The sequence below is a fragment of the Anser brachyrhynchus genome (genome assembly GCF_964034855.1).
Source record: "Anser brachyrhynchus genome assembly, chromosome: 10".
Lineage (NCBI taxonomy): Eukaryota > Metazoa > Chordata > Aves > Anseriformes > Anatidae > Anser > Anser brachyrhynchus.
The window spans coordinates 5,749,348-5,767,462 of NC_137705.1; the positions used below are offsets into that span (position 1 = coordinate 5,749,348).

At 37.5% G+C, this 18,115-nt stretch overlaps 1 protein-coding gene across 3 annotated transcripts in view; it reads right to left on the minus strand.

Moving 5' to 3' along the window:
* TAFA1 (TAFA chemokine like family member 1) overlaps positions 1 to 18,115 on the minus strand; it is a 222,734-nt gene that overhangs the window by 64,692 nt on the left and 139,927 nt on the right. The gene's annotated exons all lie outside the window — the stretch shown is intronic.

The window sequence follows — 18,115 nt, forward strand, 5'->3', positions numbered from 1 at the left end:
CACTTTGGCAAAATTCATTGCCAGATGAATTAGGAACGTTCACAGTCACAGAAGAATCATCTTCTCTACAAAGTTTCCCACCATAAAGCCAAACCAGATATCACTCACACTCTTCTGTATGCTATAAGAATTAAAATGAAGAACAAAATACAAGTAGCCTATTTCCATTAGGCAAATAATACAGCAGTGTTAATGTGCCTTCCACTTGTGGGAGATGCTCTAGTACTATGATGCTGAATGCCAACATAAGACATTAGAAAAGGGACTTGATTCTGACTTGGATACTTGCATTGCACATAAATTCATGCTGCACTTCCAGATGAATATACTCGCCTCTTCACTCCTGAAACTTCATGCAGTTTGGCTGTGGGTCATCATGTCCTACCCCAGAGAAGATTGCGTAGCATGATTCAAGATAGCATTATATGTTTCTTACTTCTTTACATAAGGTAGAACACTTTTTATGAAATTTCCTTGGCAAATGGACCTTACAAAGCCTTGTGTGATTTCTCTGAAGTTAATGCAGTTACATAAATAAAATGCTTTGTCTCTCTTTCTCTCCAAGCTCTTTGAGATTTTAGTATGAAAGGCACTACTAGACAAGAATAAAAATAAGTGCTTGCAATTTATTTAAAATTCACAAAGAAAACATACAAACTGCAAGAAAGTTCACATATATCTTCAAAAAAATGTGCATATTTCTGTTTTTGAGAAAATTCCAAACATGCTTTTAGTCTCTGTGGAACAGTAAATGACAGTTACAAGGAGAGCTGCTGTACAGGACAGTCCTCTGAACACCCGATCTCGCATATAACAGCAGCTCCGCACCTCTCCACCTGCAGACTAATGTCAGCACTTAACTCCTGTGAACAAGACAGCTTTCCACTGACCCCAATGGCTAAAGGAATACCTAAATCAAGTTCTTCTGCGGTAGCTTTTGATTTTGGGTGTCTACTCGAAGATGTGCTAAGAGACCTGAGTGGTAGAGAAGGTAAAAGATATGCTGTAAATCAGACACCTTTAGGAAAATTCAGTTTCCGTCCCCAAAACAGAGTCCTACAAAATTAGTTGCTATTCTTAAAGGTGTTTACCTTAGGTCTGCTTAGGTCTTACACTGCTTTTTTTCTTTTTTTCTTTTTTTCTTTTTTTTCCCCAATACCCGATTATTTTGTAACAGATCTGTAACAGCAGTGTCACCACATGGCTGACGTCTCTCTCACCACTGCAGGAGCAGTAAGTGGCCCCTGGCGAATCACCTCCAGGAATAGTCTAGCTTTGCTTTCTAATGATTCTTGGCCTGTTTCTCTATTTCCTTCCTGTCCTTTTGGTCTTGAACTCCTGTTACCCTATTCTGCAGTCTCTGGCCCTCTGTTAACAACTAGAAACAATTCACCACACATTCCCCTGGGTGCTCTTCTCTCTCTGCAGTTTACATCTCGAAAACATCACTTTCCCTAGTTCTTCACTTATATGATCCTTCACAAATCCATTATTCATATTTGGAGAACAATGTTGCTAACCACATCACACATTGCATCATGTTAAATATAGAGTACAGTGAGCAGATGTTCTGCTTAGGGGATGAACCAGGTCTTGAATTGAGTAGTTATAATTTAATTAGAGAACAGTACTGTGAGGGACATGCACAAGGACTAGCTTTAGCTCGTTTAAGTGGCAATTTAAATGCCTATTTCTTTCCATTGAATATAAAGGCAAAATAAGGTCCCAAGGCTAAAATGAACGTTTGTCATTTTTGTCCTATGTATGTGGTTTTTTTTTCTTTCATTTTTCCTGTTTTCATCAACATGGAAAACCACCTGACATTACACTACCCATTCATCTGGCTTTTTTAGTCCCCATGAAACTCTTTGCCATGCTGTCCATCACCCAGGACTATGAGCTTTGTCATTCTCTCCAAGTCAAGTCTCTCCTCATGTTTCAGAAGAAAAAAAATTTAATGTTATACATTTCCAGACTTGCCAGATCATTGCTCAAAGGCTTACTCCAACCTAACTTAGTGTAAGCAAGTCCTCAGTGCTAATTAATAAATATTAAAAATAAGATATAACTAGCACGCTTCTTGAAAATAGTGTTATCACATTAAAAGTAGTACTGGAGATAATTCCATTATTTGCACATATGCACCCTCATTCTCCCATGTACATGCTCTGTTACATGAACATTATTTCATTTTAATTTGTCTTGGTTATCCAGAAATAAGGAGTTCTTAATTTTAAGACTGGGCTGCATGCAGCATGAAAGAATTTCATGTTACAGTGGGGAACACAAATTTGTGTACATATTTTAGCAGTGGTTGTGCATGTCAGCCTGTGGAAACTCTGGATGTGCATGCACAGGGTGGGCAATTGTGCACATCAGCATACATCCAGGTCTGCAGCCATCAGTGCTGAGCATGCCTGTTTGTGGTCTGTGTGCAGATATAAAGGGTTTTGCATGTTATACTCATAGGCCCCATTACAAAGAAATTGTGTTCGTTAGGCATGAGCAGTACATTTTTCTATATTTTTTAGCGCATTAAAATATGTTCCTCGATAAATTTTTAGCTCAGTTCATTAAATACACCCACAAAAATGCACAAATATATATAATTCCACTAAACTATTCTTACAGAATTGCTAAGCAATATTAAACGCTATATACTACTATATTTTGTGTTTGACTATTATTGCTGTGAGGTTCACAAATGTAATCACCAGAGTGACAATAGTTCAGACAGAGTTGCAGACTGAGGCTGTTGTCAGAAGGCTACGTATTGCATCTGAAGTGGTGGAGGGCAGATATTTGACATCTGCTTTTGTGCAGAATTGTAAGAATTTTATTCATGGAAAGCCGGTTCTGCTGAATACCATCCATGTCTACAAGGTATTGTCCCTAAGGGATATCTCATGGCCTCTCCACCACATTGCTTGATTCATGATGCCAGTCAAAACAAATGGAGAAAAAATAAAATGCTGTTATCCTTGTATATATATATATATATATATATATTTTTTTTTAATATACTTCAGACTGTGGATAAGAGATGTTGATTCCCTTTCCCATATGTGTTAAAAGGCTAATGCCCTTATGCTCAGGCCCTTTTGCAAACTAGCTCCTGTCCACTTTCATTTTTCTTTTGATTGCGGCAGACCACCAGCACATCAATTTAACCGAGCAGCAGCACTGATAAATACCTTTAAGCACACAGCTCAGCTTCAACTTCATGATCCCACACTGGGTGTAAGACTGACGCATATGAAGGTGTTTCTCCATTCCGGTACCTACTATTATAAAAATAATTACGGGGTGTCTAAATGTTTTTCATGGGTAAAATACAAGGGAGGAATGGTCTCTTTCATGATACAGTAGAATTGATAGCAATAATTAAGTAATCAGAGAGTATAACATAGAGAAAAAAATAGAATGGAGAAAGAAAAAGAAAAAAGTTGTGAAAGCTGAAGTTCAGATTCAGTAACGTCAAGAATCTGAAGAACGTAGACATTTCTGTTTCTGGATCAGCCCTCAGTCACTTTGAATTGCCTCAGGTATTCTGAGCATATGTAGCAAAATCCACCATAGTACCTTTCTGAGATGCTTCTAAGGAATTAAGGTACTTGAAAAGAAACCTAACTCGTCAAGTCAGTTCATAGTGGTAAACTTGACAGGAAATTTGGTCCCTGTATGCCACATGCAATCTCAAGGCAAAATCCAGGTCCCACTGAAGAAAGTGCCAAACATGGACAGGACTTCACTCCACCTGCTTAATTACTGAAACTGAAAACTGCTTCATTTGTGGGATGTGGACTGCATGAAATTTATCTGCCTTCGTCTCACCTATGCAGCTTTTTTCCAGCCTCTGATGAGGGATCCCAACCTCTAAATTCAAGAGGTTAAGGGGAATTTAAAAGCTTGTTTTGTGGAATTGTTCCTTTCTCCACTGTTCTGGGTTGTAAATGATTCAATTACTGAGACACTACCATAATACTTCTTAAGTGTTGTGGTTTTCTCAGGAATCCAGGCCTTTCTTCAGGTTACTTTTTTTCATACAAAGGCTTCTTTCTGTGTGTGTTAGCCTCCCAGATTTATCGTTTTCATGTTTGTTTAGCAAAACAGTTCAAGGAAGAGAAAGAAAGGATGAAATAAAATGTTCAAAGGAACATGCAACACCAAATCAATGTGTCTGGCTGTTGAAGTTGAAGGGACCCAGCCAAAAAAAACCACTCTAATAAAGGCAGTATTGCATCCCATTACTTCCAAAGTAAACACCCAAACCAATATGAAATAGTGCTTCCTGAAAACTTCAGTAACCCAGAGTATACTTATGACCTTTGCAGAAGCATTCCTTTTAATATCAAAAGTGTTAACTAGAATATAAAATAACAATTGAATTATGCCCTGACAGTTGGTTTTTTTTTTTTTTTTTTGAGCAGAATAGATAATGAGGCTTTACTCCTAGTTACATTAATGTTTAATCTGGAGTAAATATGGTGCCTACCCTAACTGGAAGCATGAATAAAATGAATAAAGCCATGCTATATTGCCATGCCTCCTCCCACAACTTGTGGATTTCTTTTATGTAATATATTTCTACTCTTCCTAAGTAAAACGTTACGCAGAAATAACAGAAACAGCACCGTGATTGTTATATGATTTTAAAAGTATAAAGACAGTGTTGTCCAAACCTATGGAAACGCTTACAGGAATAAATATATTGCTATTTTCAATGACATATGATAAAACTTTTTTCTCCCTCTCTCATTATATTGTCAATATTCTAACGTGTATTTTCTTGTTCAGCATAAAATAGTAAGATTTCTAAATAAATCACTCTTTTAAACATTTCTATGTCTTAGTGTGATGTCAAGCTGTGAATTTAAATGGCAGCATATGTCATATTTATTTGTATAGAACGTATTTCAAGTGACTAACTAGAACAATATTAGTAACACAAATTTAGCAACTTCTCAAGCTGCTGAGTGAGCCTTTGTAATAAAAATTGTATCAAATGGCATATCTACCAAGTAACTAATGAAGCAAATTTTGCCCTATTTCTTCCATCTGCAGACCCTTTTTTTTCTGTCAGCATTTATTAGGTGGCAATGCAAGTTGGCATCTTGTTATTGAAGGAAGTCCTGAATTAGCCATGACAATAATACCACTGAGATCCAATAACTAATGAGTCCTGTCACTTACAGCTGGAACAAAGTAAAAATCAGAAGTTAAGCAGGCAGCAATCAGCTCAGTACCTGACTAGGTACATGTTCTCAGAAAAGGCATTTTAGGCATTCATGTGACTGCTTTAATAAGCTCTGATGTTTGCTTCTCCATCCTCTAGCTTTACTGCGGAACAGCTTAAACTTTACAGGCAATCATGTGCAAAACATGGTCAAAGATTGCCCTATTTGTGTTCAAATAGCATCCAAACACCTTCACAACCTCCTTTGCAACAGCCCTTATGAAACTTATGTAATTACTGGAAAGTTTGGATGAGTGTAGAGAACACTATCTGTATATCATAACATCTACTTTAGGAAATCGGCTGAAAATACTGCAAAATATTGAAAAATGTCCTACCCGTATATTTTTTTTCCTAGAAAAAACCATAGGCATCAGCTATACAATGTTGAAGCTGCTTGGTCCTGCATAATGTGTTTACATAGTTGTACAAACTACAGAACCCTAATTCCCGATCGTTTTTGAGTAACACATCATGAACAACCAGTACACTTTTTTATTAAATCCTTCTCTCATATTCGTTAGAAATAACGTTATTAATCATCTAGTCTTAATGTAGTAGGAGAATCATACTCATGCCTAAATGAAGAGCTCCATAACGTCTGTAATGGCTACAAGTGGTGATGGCTGCTGGGGAAGAGCATTTTTAGGAGTGCATGTCCCACACTAACCCAGCACTAACTGCTTCATGAACTACTGTATCACCTCTTCCTGGTGATCTACTGTCGCCATCATAGCATTAAGTATCTCCCTGCTATATGCTTAAATTCACTGTATTTTCTTAAAAGAGCTGTTGTTTGGCTGGCTGGAGACAGTTTTCTACCTGGATGAGTTAATAAAGTAACAGTGCATTGATTTATTTGAGAAAGGCTACTGCCACAGCAAGAATAACTGGAAGCTACCTGGCAGGTTGTTTTATTTTGGAAAGAAAACAGTTTCAGAAAGGATATGATTCTAGGATTCCTGCACTTGTCAGCTTGTGTAGCTGAGATTTTTTCCTTTTTTTTTTAAATTTTTTTTATTTTTTTACTGCAAGAGTTGGGCAGCAAAACAAAATGTTAAAAAAGTGAATGATTTTTCATTTGGTTTCATTGCTTTCCAGCCCAAGAAAATTACTTTTGGAGCTGATTTTCAAACATGTCCCCAAACTAGTCTTTATTATAATAAAACCATAATTATGTCTTAATAAAGAGAAACAAACACCCTGATAATGGCTTCACTGAGCTCACACCATTTATTATTTTAAGCCCAGGTAAAGTGCCCTTTCCCATTAAAGGCTACTGGTGTCCTGTATCTCTTGTAACATTTCCTCCAAACTGCAAACCTCCCTGCAGGACCTTCTTGTGCTGGGACTAGGACCGTCTGCAGCCCTCAGTGCCTCCCCCAGTGGGCGAACTTCCCTGTAGAGCAGATTCACTGCTCTCCTACCCCCATGAACACCCTTACAATCCACTTCTGAAATGGTCCGGGGGAGCAATATTTCATCTTCCCCAAAGTGGAAGGATGTTTAATGGCAATGAGCACTCATCTATTCCGATCCCACCCTCCGGAACTTCATAAGATGATTCAGTAATTTCACTATTTAGATATTTTAGGTTCTTCAACATCATTTGCATGGTTTCAGTCACTGTAGGGCCTATAAAATCTTATTTCCCCCCCCCCCTTTTTTTTTTCTTAGTGACTATGCCTCTCGTTATTTATCTGCTGCTTTCTTGGTGTTCCTCTAATTTTTTTTCTTTTTCAAATCTTTGCACTATACTACAATTATTTCTGAATACTGATGTCTCCTAGAGCCATTGTCCCTTGGAAAGCCAGATAATGCAGCAAGTAGCTGCTATCAATGCGAAACAAAATTCTTAACCACATGACCATTTGAGAAATACCAGCTCTGCTAAAGCTGAGGAAACCCATTTCAAGCCACCAGACAGCAATTATTATTACACCTTTCATGCTACAGTAAGCTGCATTATGTTTGTTCAAAAGACCAAGCAAGAGAAGATAATAAAAGGATCATCAATTAATGGTAAATGATATTATCAATTTTCACTGATAAATCAGAGTCTGAGTGTAACTTCACTTCTATGATCTTTGAAAAAAAAAAAGCTAATAAAGGAGAATGAAAGAAATGTTATCTATTGACTTTGAAGCAGGGCATATTCTGTACTTAAGTGGAGATTATAATGCCATTTAAGGGTGCATTTGCACACAGAGTGAGTATCTCTAAAATCCATGTACATGCTTATAAACATACTCATTTTTAAACATATATATACATAAAGGTTCAGCTAGCTTAGAATTTTAAATTCAGTTGTATATTCCTTGGGAGTCTCTGACTATCTTGAAAGATACGTGCTGTTAGCAGATAGCTTGAGGTACATTAGAGCAACAGCTCTGCCTTTACCTGCTGTTATTATCGGAAACAAGAGGATACTGAGTGATGTCTTCTACTCTTCATCTAAAAACACCACAGGCGCTAGTAAGTGTTTTAAACCATCTTTGCTCGAATAACTTTCTTAATGTCATCTGGCATATTCTGACATTTACTAGCTATTTGCAAGTTAGGTAAGAAATTGAATACACAGATCATTTTCTACAATATAATGTCACACTTTGGTGATAACCCAAGTTCACCCAATGAATACTAACTGCACATACATCCAGATAGCAGAAAGGATGATCTCTTATGTTAATTAACTTTATCAGGCCTAATAACTTATTGGTCTATTTTTCTGTTCTCTCATGTTTAAAAAATACCCAAATTGGAATCTTGAAATAGATCCATAACCTCTGTGGATCAACATAGCTTTTGTTGCTTGATATGACTATTTGATAATGCTTCAGTTAATTAAAATCTGGTCCATAAAGCTATCATTGCCATGAACTGCATGCAGCATCTCCTGCAAAATGATTCCCCTTCCTAGTGCAATTTGGTTTCTCATCAAGTATCCAGCCTGATAAGTCTTCTTATTTTCCTGGTTTGGACCGTTACAGAAAATTTATACTAAGCACACATTAACACTCTTATTCTTTGGCACAGGTTGTGATTTCTTCTTTCTCAGTTTATTGTACATTCCTGAGTCGTGGTTCCTTATTCTTGCAATTCTGCAATTCCCTTGTTTCGTTGTTTGACCAAAGCCCAACTGTCAACTCCAAATTTGATGTGACAACTATATGCAGCTAATAATGTTTTCCAGAGATATTCTGAATACAGAAAGCAACAAGTTTTGGTGATACAGAATGTTTGTCTACTTCAATATTTCAGTCTAATCTTTGATCTTGCTGCTCCACATATATACTATTATACAATTATCACCCATGTGTCCCTGAATTCTCATGCATTTATTCTACTCCTCACTCTTTCACTCATGCAAACACTTATTTGCACGAGCGCCTTCTGTAGATGCAGTAACTGCTTTGTGCAGCTGCATTAAGCAATATTCTCTACCATCACATTTTGTGTTTAGAAATGATCAATAGTAGAGAAATTGTATCCATCTCCTGCTTGCATGTCTATGGCTAACGTGCAGACACACACACAACTCAGAGCCTTTCAAACCTTGTTATGCATAATTACAAAGCATATTCCCTTGCATTACTATAAATATAGAAAGCAATCCATATTCATGTTGTGGTATCAGGCAGGATGGATAAAATCCTACAGGCCCTCTGAGGTGATAAAGTCAATGAGTTTTCTACTCAGTAAGATCTGAAAAAAAGACATCAGGAATTTGTCTGATATCATTAAGAGGTCCTTTCTGTATTACAAGTAAAGTGCATTATATTACCCACTGTTTTCAATTGCAGAATATTTTACAGTTTGTCATATTACACTGCATGCTGTTTAGAAGTCCTTATCCAGTAGCTCTTAGCACTTTCTGATGGAAGCAATTGAACTCATATCACATGAAAATCTTTGAGGTGTTATTACGGAAATAAGGAGTTTGAGGGGTTACTGGGGAAGAAAAAAAGAGAGAGAGAGAGAGAGAGAGAATTTGATGCCTTTGCTTACCACACAGGCAAAGGCTTCCTTTTATTCTTGTTTCCAGAGACAGAGCTCTGAAAATGTAGGAACTACTTAGGAGTAAGGTATTACTTATTGCAGTCTTTGCATATATCAGAACGGTAAAATCAGAGGGTTGCCAGAAAAAGTCCTTGCACACCCCTGTGGAGAGGTACACAGATGCATACACACAGATGCATGCTACTACTAAAACTCTTGAGTTAGCTGGAAAGCTCATCCTTCACTCTTAAACTGCCCCTGAAATTTGGATACAGCAGATTTCAGATGAATATTTTATATTACATCTTAAAGGCTCCACACTACAAGTAAAATAATTGTTATTAAATTCTCAGCAGATTACAAGGCATCTCCAGAACACAGTGCAGAGGAGAGACTGGGCCTTTGTGATGCGTAACTTACTGAGCATTGCGGAAGTGGATTTTTGCTTTTTGAAGGATATTTGCCTCCAGCATAATACCAATAATGGAAATAATATCAGATCATATAAAGCTGAAGCTTTTATTCTCTATAGAACTAAGGAATGATGAGAGAAGTACTCTGGGAATTTTCCCCTTTAGATTAAATATTTGAGTCGTGAATGTCTGAGACAATCAGTTTCAGTTCTGAAATTACCTTGCTATCTCAGGCATGGGAAGAATAAAAGACACTCTCTGTATTACAATTAAGACATGGAAAATCTTATTTTCAACAAGTTTTTATGCTTAATGCAAGAGAAGAATTTTTTTTTTTTTAAAGAATAGTGCTTAGCCTTGATGTCATTTTTCCCAGTAGCATCTGAACTTCAGCCTGTGCGTGCAAGGAGTGACCTGTCCCCCCTTGCCCACTGCAGCCAGCTCAGCAGAGAAATGTGCTTTACATTGGAGTGTCATTTGGGAGGCCTGCTCCTTCCTTTGCCTTGCTGTTTCTGTTCCCAGCACAAATAGCCCTCCTTGGTGCTGACACTGTGCCTGCTCGCTGCAGCAGCTCACGGCATCTCCTGGGAGAGCTGGGGCAGTGGTTCCAGACATCAGGGTGCTCACACCCCAAAAGGTACATACGGTGCTGTAGTGTAATATCATGTGATAATATGCTTGAGAAATGTATGGAACCTATTCATTTATGGACATAAAAGCATAGAAGCTTTAAAGGTTTTCAGGTGCCTGAACCTGTACTGAAATTTCCCCAAATATTTGACTTTTTGATAATGAGTTTTATTCCCCTAAGGTTCTCCATGCACAACTAATACAACCTGCAATGCAGCAGATGCATTGCATTTTTCAAGTTCTCTATCATTTCTTCTGCATTGGTAGTAAACAAAGCTCCTTTCCATGCTCTTCTGTAGCAGCACACGTGCATGTTACTGGCTGCAGGATGGCCGGGTTTGCACTTCCACTCTGTCTGACTACAGAAAGAGCTTCTCATCCAACACCATTCCAACCCCAGCCTGAAGCATAAAGAGTAGCAGCAATTTCCTGATCCAGGATGGGCTGGGAGGACCCCACCTCAGGACCAAAGGCTTCCTTGTACTCTTGGAAAGCATCAGGTTGGCCACCAGTGTCCTTTCTGGCATCTCTTGGGGGCCAGCAGGCACCCAGAGGACATCCGACCACCCGCAGTGCCTGGGGAGCCTTGCTGGGATTTCAGAAGCATTTCACAGCCAGCATGGAGAACCTTTGATAAGGGACTTTTTTCTACCAGTTTGGAAGCTCAACATGATTACTGAGTCATTTCTTTCCCTGTGAATTTGACTAGCGGAACACGTGAGCTGCAGATGCCCTAAGCAGTTCATCAAAGGTTTGTTCTTGAAAAATTAAACAAATAAGGACAGACTGTGCATTTTTTGTCTTCATTCCAGAAGTGTTACTTCTGTAAGTTAGAATTTTCTCCGCTTTGTAAATTTGATCTATAAAGCTTTTGTGAAGTTTCTGAGGAGTTTTCATTGTCTAAAACAAATGGATTGTAGATGTAGAGATTATCATGACAGAGGGATTACAAATGTTTGCAGAACTAAAACTATTCTCAGGGAGACTTTACCAAATAGAGAAAGACTAGTGTGTGCGTGCAAGTAGATTAAGAAGAGTACATCATATGTATTTGCTTTATTATAAAGAACATGTTAGATGTTAAATCTAAAAAAAAATAATAAATAAATCACCTTTATGTATGTAATTTTTTTTTTTATTTTTATTTTTAAAGATTGGCATCTTGACTGAAAATGCAGAGGACAGAGGGGATTTTGACAGTTTGAGAGGGGAAAACTCGATTCATGTCTCCAGTTCATTGACTTCTGCCTCAGTAAATATGCTTATTCAACAGAGTGCATGAGGCCCGGCACTGAAACAGCTGGTTGAAGTCCTGTGACCTATATTAGACAAGAGAATGGAATACATAATTCCAGTGACACTTTCTGACCTTAAAGATCTTTGAGTTGATGGAATAACTGTAGAAAAAGAAGTTTCACACATGTTTTTGAAATGCTGAGCTCATGAACCTTGAAAGGATTCATTCTATTTATTCCCGTTTTTGGCTTTTGCTTTAGTTGTTGAAATGTTAAAGATGTTCAGATACATAAGAGATTGAATCTAGAATTTGATGTAATTATGCCTCCACCTGATTCTCTGGGGTTAAAATATAATACAATGAAAATCTTCAAAATTGTATAAATTATGTTCATTAAAATGACTTAGCAGAGACCTTTTACTAAGAAAAATAGAAAAGCATATGAAAATGTTGACATTACTTGGGAAAAACTTATTTTCCATAGCCAGATCTGAGTTACACGTTTGAAAATGTCAATGAAAAAATACGGTTTCACAGAAAACTCCTGAGTGATTAAAGGACTAACCAAGTGCTCATTAGAGGCATAATGACCTTTGGTAGGATAGCCACAGACCTTTAAGCAGTACTTCTTTTCTATCACTAGTAGACTGAAAGTTATATATAGACAGAGTAAAAAGTAAACTTGATTTCTATATAGACCTCAAGTCCTGAATAAGTAAATAAACCGCACCAAACCTAATAGAGCTAGTTGAAATAAAGTAAGTTTCTGACTTTAAAGTAAGCAATTTGTTAACTGCAGATTTCTTTGTTAAAAATTTTACTACTTGCAGGTTTCAGTCTAAATTGGATTTTGGGTAATTAGTTGTGTACTCAGGGAACAGCTGAAAATGTGATCCAGATTTGTACTGTTAGGTGCTGCCAGGATTTTGAAGGTTTTTCTGATTTGGAGTTCTGACGTTTTGCTAATAACAGCTCATTACCAAGAACTATATTGTGCTCACTGCTGGTGAGCAGTGCATAGGTACTGGTTCAAAAACTTTGCATGGGGAGTAAAACAGTTTCTAGAACAGGACAAGTACTGGTGGAGTCAGAGGGAAATATCCCCCCAGAAAATTTCAGCTTTTTCTACATTTCTTCTGTGTTTGCTTCTATACACATTTATTACTCAAGGATTTGCTTGCACAGATTTGAGCTTAAAATTCTTCATACCTTACAAAATTGTCCCCTAGTATACTGTGTTTTCTTAATTCTTTTAGAGGTGTCATATGACAAAAACAACAACAAAAAAACACACATACACAGGAATGCCTTTTAGAGTTGACTTCCCATGTACCAGATGAAAATATACACTGTAAACAAACACTATATAATGCTATATAAAATTGCCCCGTGACAGGTCCCTGACAAACCATCAGCTCTCCATACACAGGACCTCTGCAGATCCACTTCTCTCTGAAAAGCTCTCAGGTTTTGGAGGCAAAGATCCAACAGCCCAAAGGTTCATAAAATCATGCCAACCATTTTAGCAGCCATTGATTTGTCTAAATGAGGAAATCACTGTAAGATGATCTTATGATCAAGATCCACAGTATGTTAACATGCAATGATATCTGAGCCTGATGTATGTATGGTGGTTGTTTGAATATCCATCTTTTGTCTGGATAGAGATAATCATAGTTTAATGCTGAGCCAATTATTCATGAAGACACCAGGGGACTCACATTAACAAGTAGTTATCTTCCAAGTTCTCAAGTGAAAGTGAAAGATGTATTTCGACTGTTTGTCTACAAATATTCAGCAATTATACAGATATGAAGACATTCAATAACACTCAGTAGTCATGGCAACCGGCTCTCACTTTATTTGAAATGGAAATCCAAAAAGCTATTTGACTGGAGTAAAGTATGTCATTTTTTATTCTTTATTGATTTAGGAACAAGATTTTAAACTTTTGTCCTCTGTTGTGAGTATGTCATTATGAAGATTGTATCCTGGCTGTGCTGTTGTCTACATTTCTATTTTCATTTCTCCTTCTATTTATATAAGCAATTTATGTTTTTGCTCATTTTCTCAGTTTTACTTCAGATCTGGTGGAAATATTATATGGATAAACTGAGCCCTTCTATCTGTTAGCCTTCCACGTACCTGCACTTCCTTTCTCTCCTGTTATCTCATGTATGATGAATCACATTTAACTTTTAGTTGTAAAGAACACAGCAGCTGACAGCTCAGTGCTGCTCATTTGAAATTATGTTCTTGTTTTCAGCCATAACAAAATGCAGCTAATTTCAAGCTGCTCTATGTAGCTTTTTGTTTCAAAGCTGCAGAGAGTGTGGATGCAGCTTTCTGGTGCAGATAATGCCTCCTCGCAGCAGGGAGATGGAAACAGCTACCACAAACTTGCATGTCGGCCCCCTAAAGAAAATGTTTCAACTATATAGGCTGACACGCCAAACTCAGGTGGAAATCTGAGCTAATGCACAATCCTCACACTGTATTTTAACCTTTTATGTACCCATTTTATACCCGAACGTTTCTTCCACATATTTGGGAACAGAAACCAAACATTTGGATTAAGGGACATACACACTTGAATCTGACGGCAATCAATAGGGGTATAATATTCCAATACCTGAGTCTTGAGAAAAAAAACACAGCATACTTCAAGTTTGGCTGGAGCAAACACTGTTCCAGAATTACTCTGAACCCTGGAAATCCTTGGTCAATATTGCACTGGTATTTCCAGGCTTAAAAACACTCATCTCAGCTAAACGTGGTCATACTTACTTTATACTTTTTTTTTTTTTTTCCCCCCCTATAAAGCAAACAACTGCCAAGATAAAATGAGGGTTTTCTTCTGCCTTACTTTGAAGGACCTGTGGAGGGCTGCAGCTGCTGAAGAGGTGCTGCTGTGGACTAATGAGGGAGGCAGCACGGACAGAGTGCCTTCTTAGCCCCCGCCTGCTGTGCTTGCCTCAGTTACCAGCTTTGGGGTTGGGAATGATTCTTTCTCCGTATCAAATCTGCAGGGCCTGCAGGACTGTTGTGCCTTTCCCTGTAGGACAGGCGAGGTTTTCCTGCTGAGATCATCCTGGCACTTAAAAATGTGCCATGACTCTCAATTCTCTCATTCTCTGCCCACCATGTGCTGTTAGCATTCTGAATAAGCATTGGTGCAGTCTCCATACAGGATATTTGGATGAAATTAAAGTTTAAGAGCAGTCAAAGCAGAGGAAATAATCACCTCTTCTACCCTTACAATCCCAGAAACTACCAAGCTGTAAAGGTGGATTTAGGCCAATGCTGACTTTTCTGCATACAAGTATTGAAAAAACTATGAAGAAGTAGTTGCATAAACCTGCAAGGCAATAAGCCAGATAGTTTTGCTAACACCACTTCCAGGCAATGTTCCATTCCCAGTGGAGGATTTTATTGATCAGTAGTTACTCTTGCTTGCAATCAAAGGTAGAGTGAAAAAAAAAACAACACCTCTCTTTAACAGAGCATCATCATAAAGTGTATCAAAGCATAATCCTTCAAAGTTTATACAAACTACACAGGACCTTTTTATTGCACCACACATCCAATTGTTATTTTATTTTCTCTATCTGCCTTCTGTTTTGTTGTTGGTTTGTTTGTTTTTACACTATTTTCTTTTTCCATCACTTGGAATCAGTAACAGCTCTGCCATGGTCAAACACAAGATTTTAAACATTTATAGCAGCTAGAAGCTGCTGCAGCTGTCTTGGGGTAGGGAGCGTCTCATCCCCAAAACCATCCTGCTGAAATCACCAGTGCTCTGTGCTGTGGGACCTCTGCCAGCGGACACTACCATGGATGATGGTTTGGACAACTGGATTTTCAGCTCATTTTATGCTGAAATAACACTCTGTATGACTCAGTCTTCTCGCATACTTGAAGCACCCTAGGAGGCTGCATACTGTTAGCAAAGGCAAAGGCAGAGTCTATTTTGTAGGGTACTCCACACCTAACGCTCTCATCCACAGGTCTTTTCCAGAAAATAGAAAAAGAGATGTTGAAGAGACAACCTAAAAATTGCTGAATATTTAATTTAACAGATTGTAAATGTTGAGGTTTTTAAATGCGTATGTTATGCCGGTGTTTACAACAAAGCCCACTGAACTCCAGTGTCTGACTTACATGTCTGCTCTCCACAGGTGTCATCTTCAAAAGAAAATGCAAAAGCTGGCTCTTTTGAGATTTTCGTTCTCCCGGTAATATAAAGGTTAGGTTATTTATTTATAGCTTCTGTGTTTTTACTGTTGTTTTCTATTACAGGATCGTCATTGTCTATGTGAAACAAATATGTATTTGGCTTTAACCACACTAAATGTACATCTTTATGAATGCAGGTTACTATAGTTACACTGGCATTGTGGGTAACTCTTTCACTATAACTGCTGCATGTTTGTATATAAACAGCTGAGCTGCATTTTTTGACTTTAATCTAAGAAGCCACGGGAAATGCTTTGATTTAAAATTTGCTGATCAAGCCTGCAACATTAAATATGTGAGATCAGGGTGAAATCAGCATAATTCGCTGCATTATTGTTGCAAAACTTAAGGAAAAATGTGCTTCAGAAAGCTGAAAAAAGTGTTAGAATGAAACACATGAGTAGGTCTACAATCCATTAGGATTAAATATGTGCTTAACCATTTCACAGATTTAGATTTTAATGCCAAATGATAGGCTTCTGTTAAGTGGACCCTGAATGTAAAGTTTGCTGCATGCTTGTGCTTCTGTGATACGTTCAGATCTATTGAAAACGAATTCTTCCTGTGCAGATCTAGCTTGAGACGGTCTTTTTTTTTTTTTTTTTTTTTTTTTTTACGGTGTGTGACCACTCACCTCAAAGAAAAGATCCATATTTTAGTACGGATAAAAAAGAGCCAATAGTGAATGAGTATTTCTCAAGTCTTTTCAGTATTTTTGTCTAAATCAGCCAGCCAACCACCACTCAGGACCTGAACAGAAACCCATGTTACTTCTGACAGAGCCACCAAAGTCACTGACAATGAATATCCAAAGACTTAAATGGGCATCTTCAAAACAAAGGAAATGGAATGAAAAATAGAGAAGAATTTTAGAGGGTTTCAATCCCTAACTTCACACGTGAATTACAATTCACATCTTAAACAATCTCAATTTTTTTTCTAATATGGCAGTTTTATTCTCAATTTCTGTCTTTTTTCATATAATACCTCTGATTGTATTCATTCCAGGTAGGTTTGCTTATTTGAAATAACACGTTTTTAATATGTGCATTAGCGCTGTTTTAGGAACAGAATAGTCTCCACTTGGTCAGATTAGTGTATCTCTCATTTAATTACAAATCGAAAGGTTAGAAAGTTTTATCATGCACACATATTCTCTGGGAATTATCTGACTCTAAAATATAATTAATCATCCTCTGTCATGCTTTTATTATACCCACTGCTCTCTGGAGTCATTCTTTTATTTCTTCTTCATTCATATTCCTCTGACCTTCCTCTTCACTCTGTTACCACAGACCTCAGGTGAATTTTAGCTGACTGCTCAGAAATGAGTGGATATTGTTAAACCCATTTGTCAACCACATTATCAACTCACAAACATGAGATCTCTGCATATGTTTCGCATTTTCCACATATAGCAGTCCAAGTATTAACATGGATGGCATCTGTCAATGTTGACTAAAATTAAATTTTGGAACTACTGTAAATAATAAAGCAGTCATATAAAGATTATTTCTCCAGAGCATAAGCTACCAGTAAACACGATTTGCATATTGTGCTTACAGCTGTTTCAACATGAACTGTTTGCTGTGGTTCATTAAAACGATTTGATTTGTCAGATTCCAGGATAGTTGCGAGTGTACATACACCAGAGTGTATGATTGTGGTGACAATTCAGGTTTTCAGAACTATGCACATGTGTACTGGATTAGTGAGCTGAATTGAATAATAAAGCTTAAAAAGAGATCATTAATCACATGTTTCTGACGAGAGAAATGAAAGAGGGAGTACCTCTGAGAGATGTTCCTAAGAAACGAAGAGTACAAATGGCAAAGCAATGCCCCCTGTGAAAAGAAAACCTCTTTTATAGACCTGCATCTCGCTTCCATTGAACATATTGCAATCTTTTCTATTGACTTAGTGGAAGTTAAACTGGGACTTGGGCATGAAATAATATTTCCATATAATACTCTTGATCTAGATAATAACATTCATATATCTGGGAAATGTTTTATTCTATGTTAAAGTAAATCCGCACAAAACATTTTTTTTCCTCATAAACATTTTCTCTATTTCCTTCTCCCATAACATTGCCAGACTCTAAATTTTCTCTCCTCTCTCTCCCTCCCTACACACATAATCACAGCGGAGTGGCAAAGAGCAGGCAGAAATCTGATTTCATCTACGCAGCTGTCTATTTCCCAAACAGAAAAATGGGAAGATGTTGCAAAGACTGAATTAAAAGAAATCCTGTGCTATAAAGGCATGTGAATGTCCACGTAAGACTCACTGGAGAGCCACAGTACTACTCTTTGTGATTAGGGCTGTATTTTAGCGTTCAGCTATGCCAGGGAAGAGCTACAG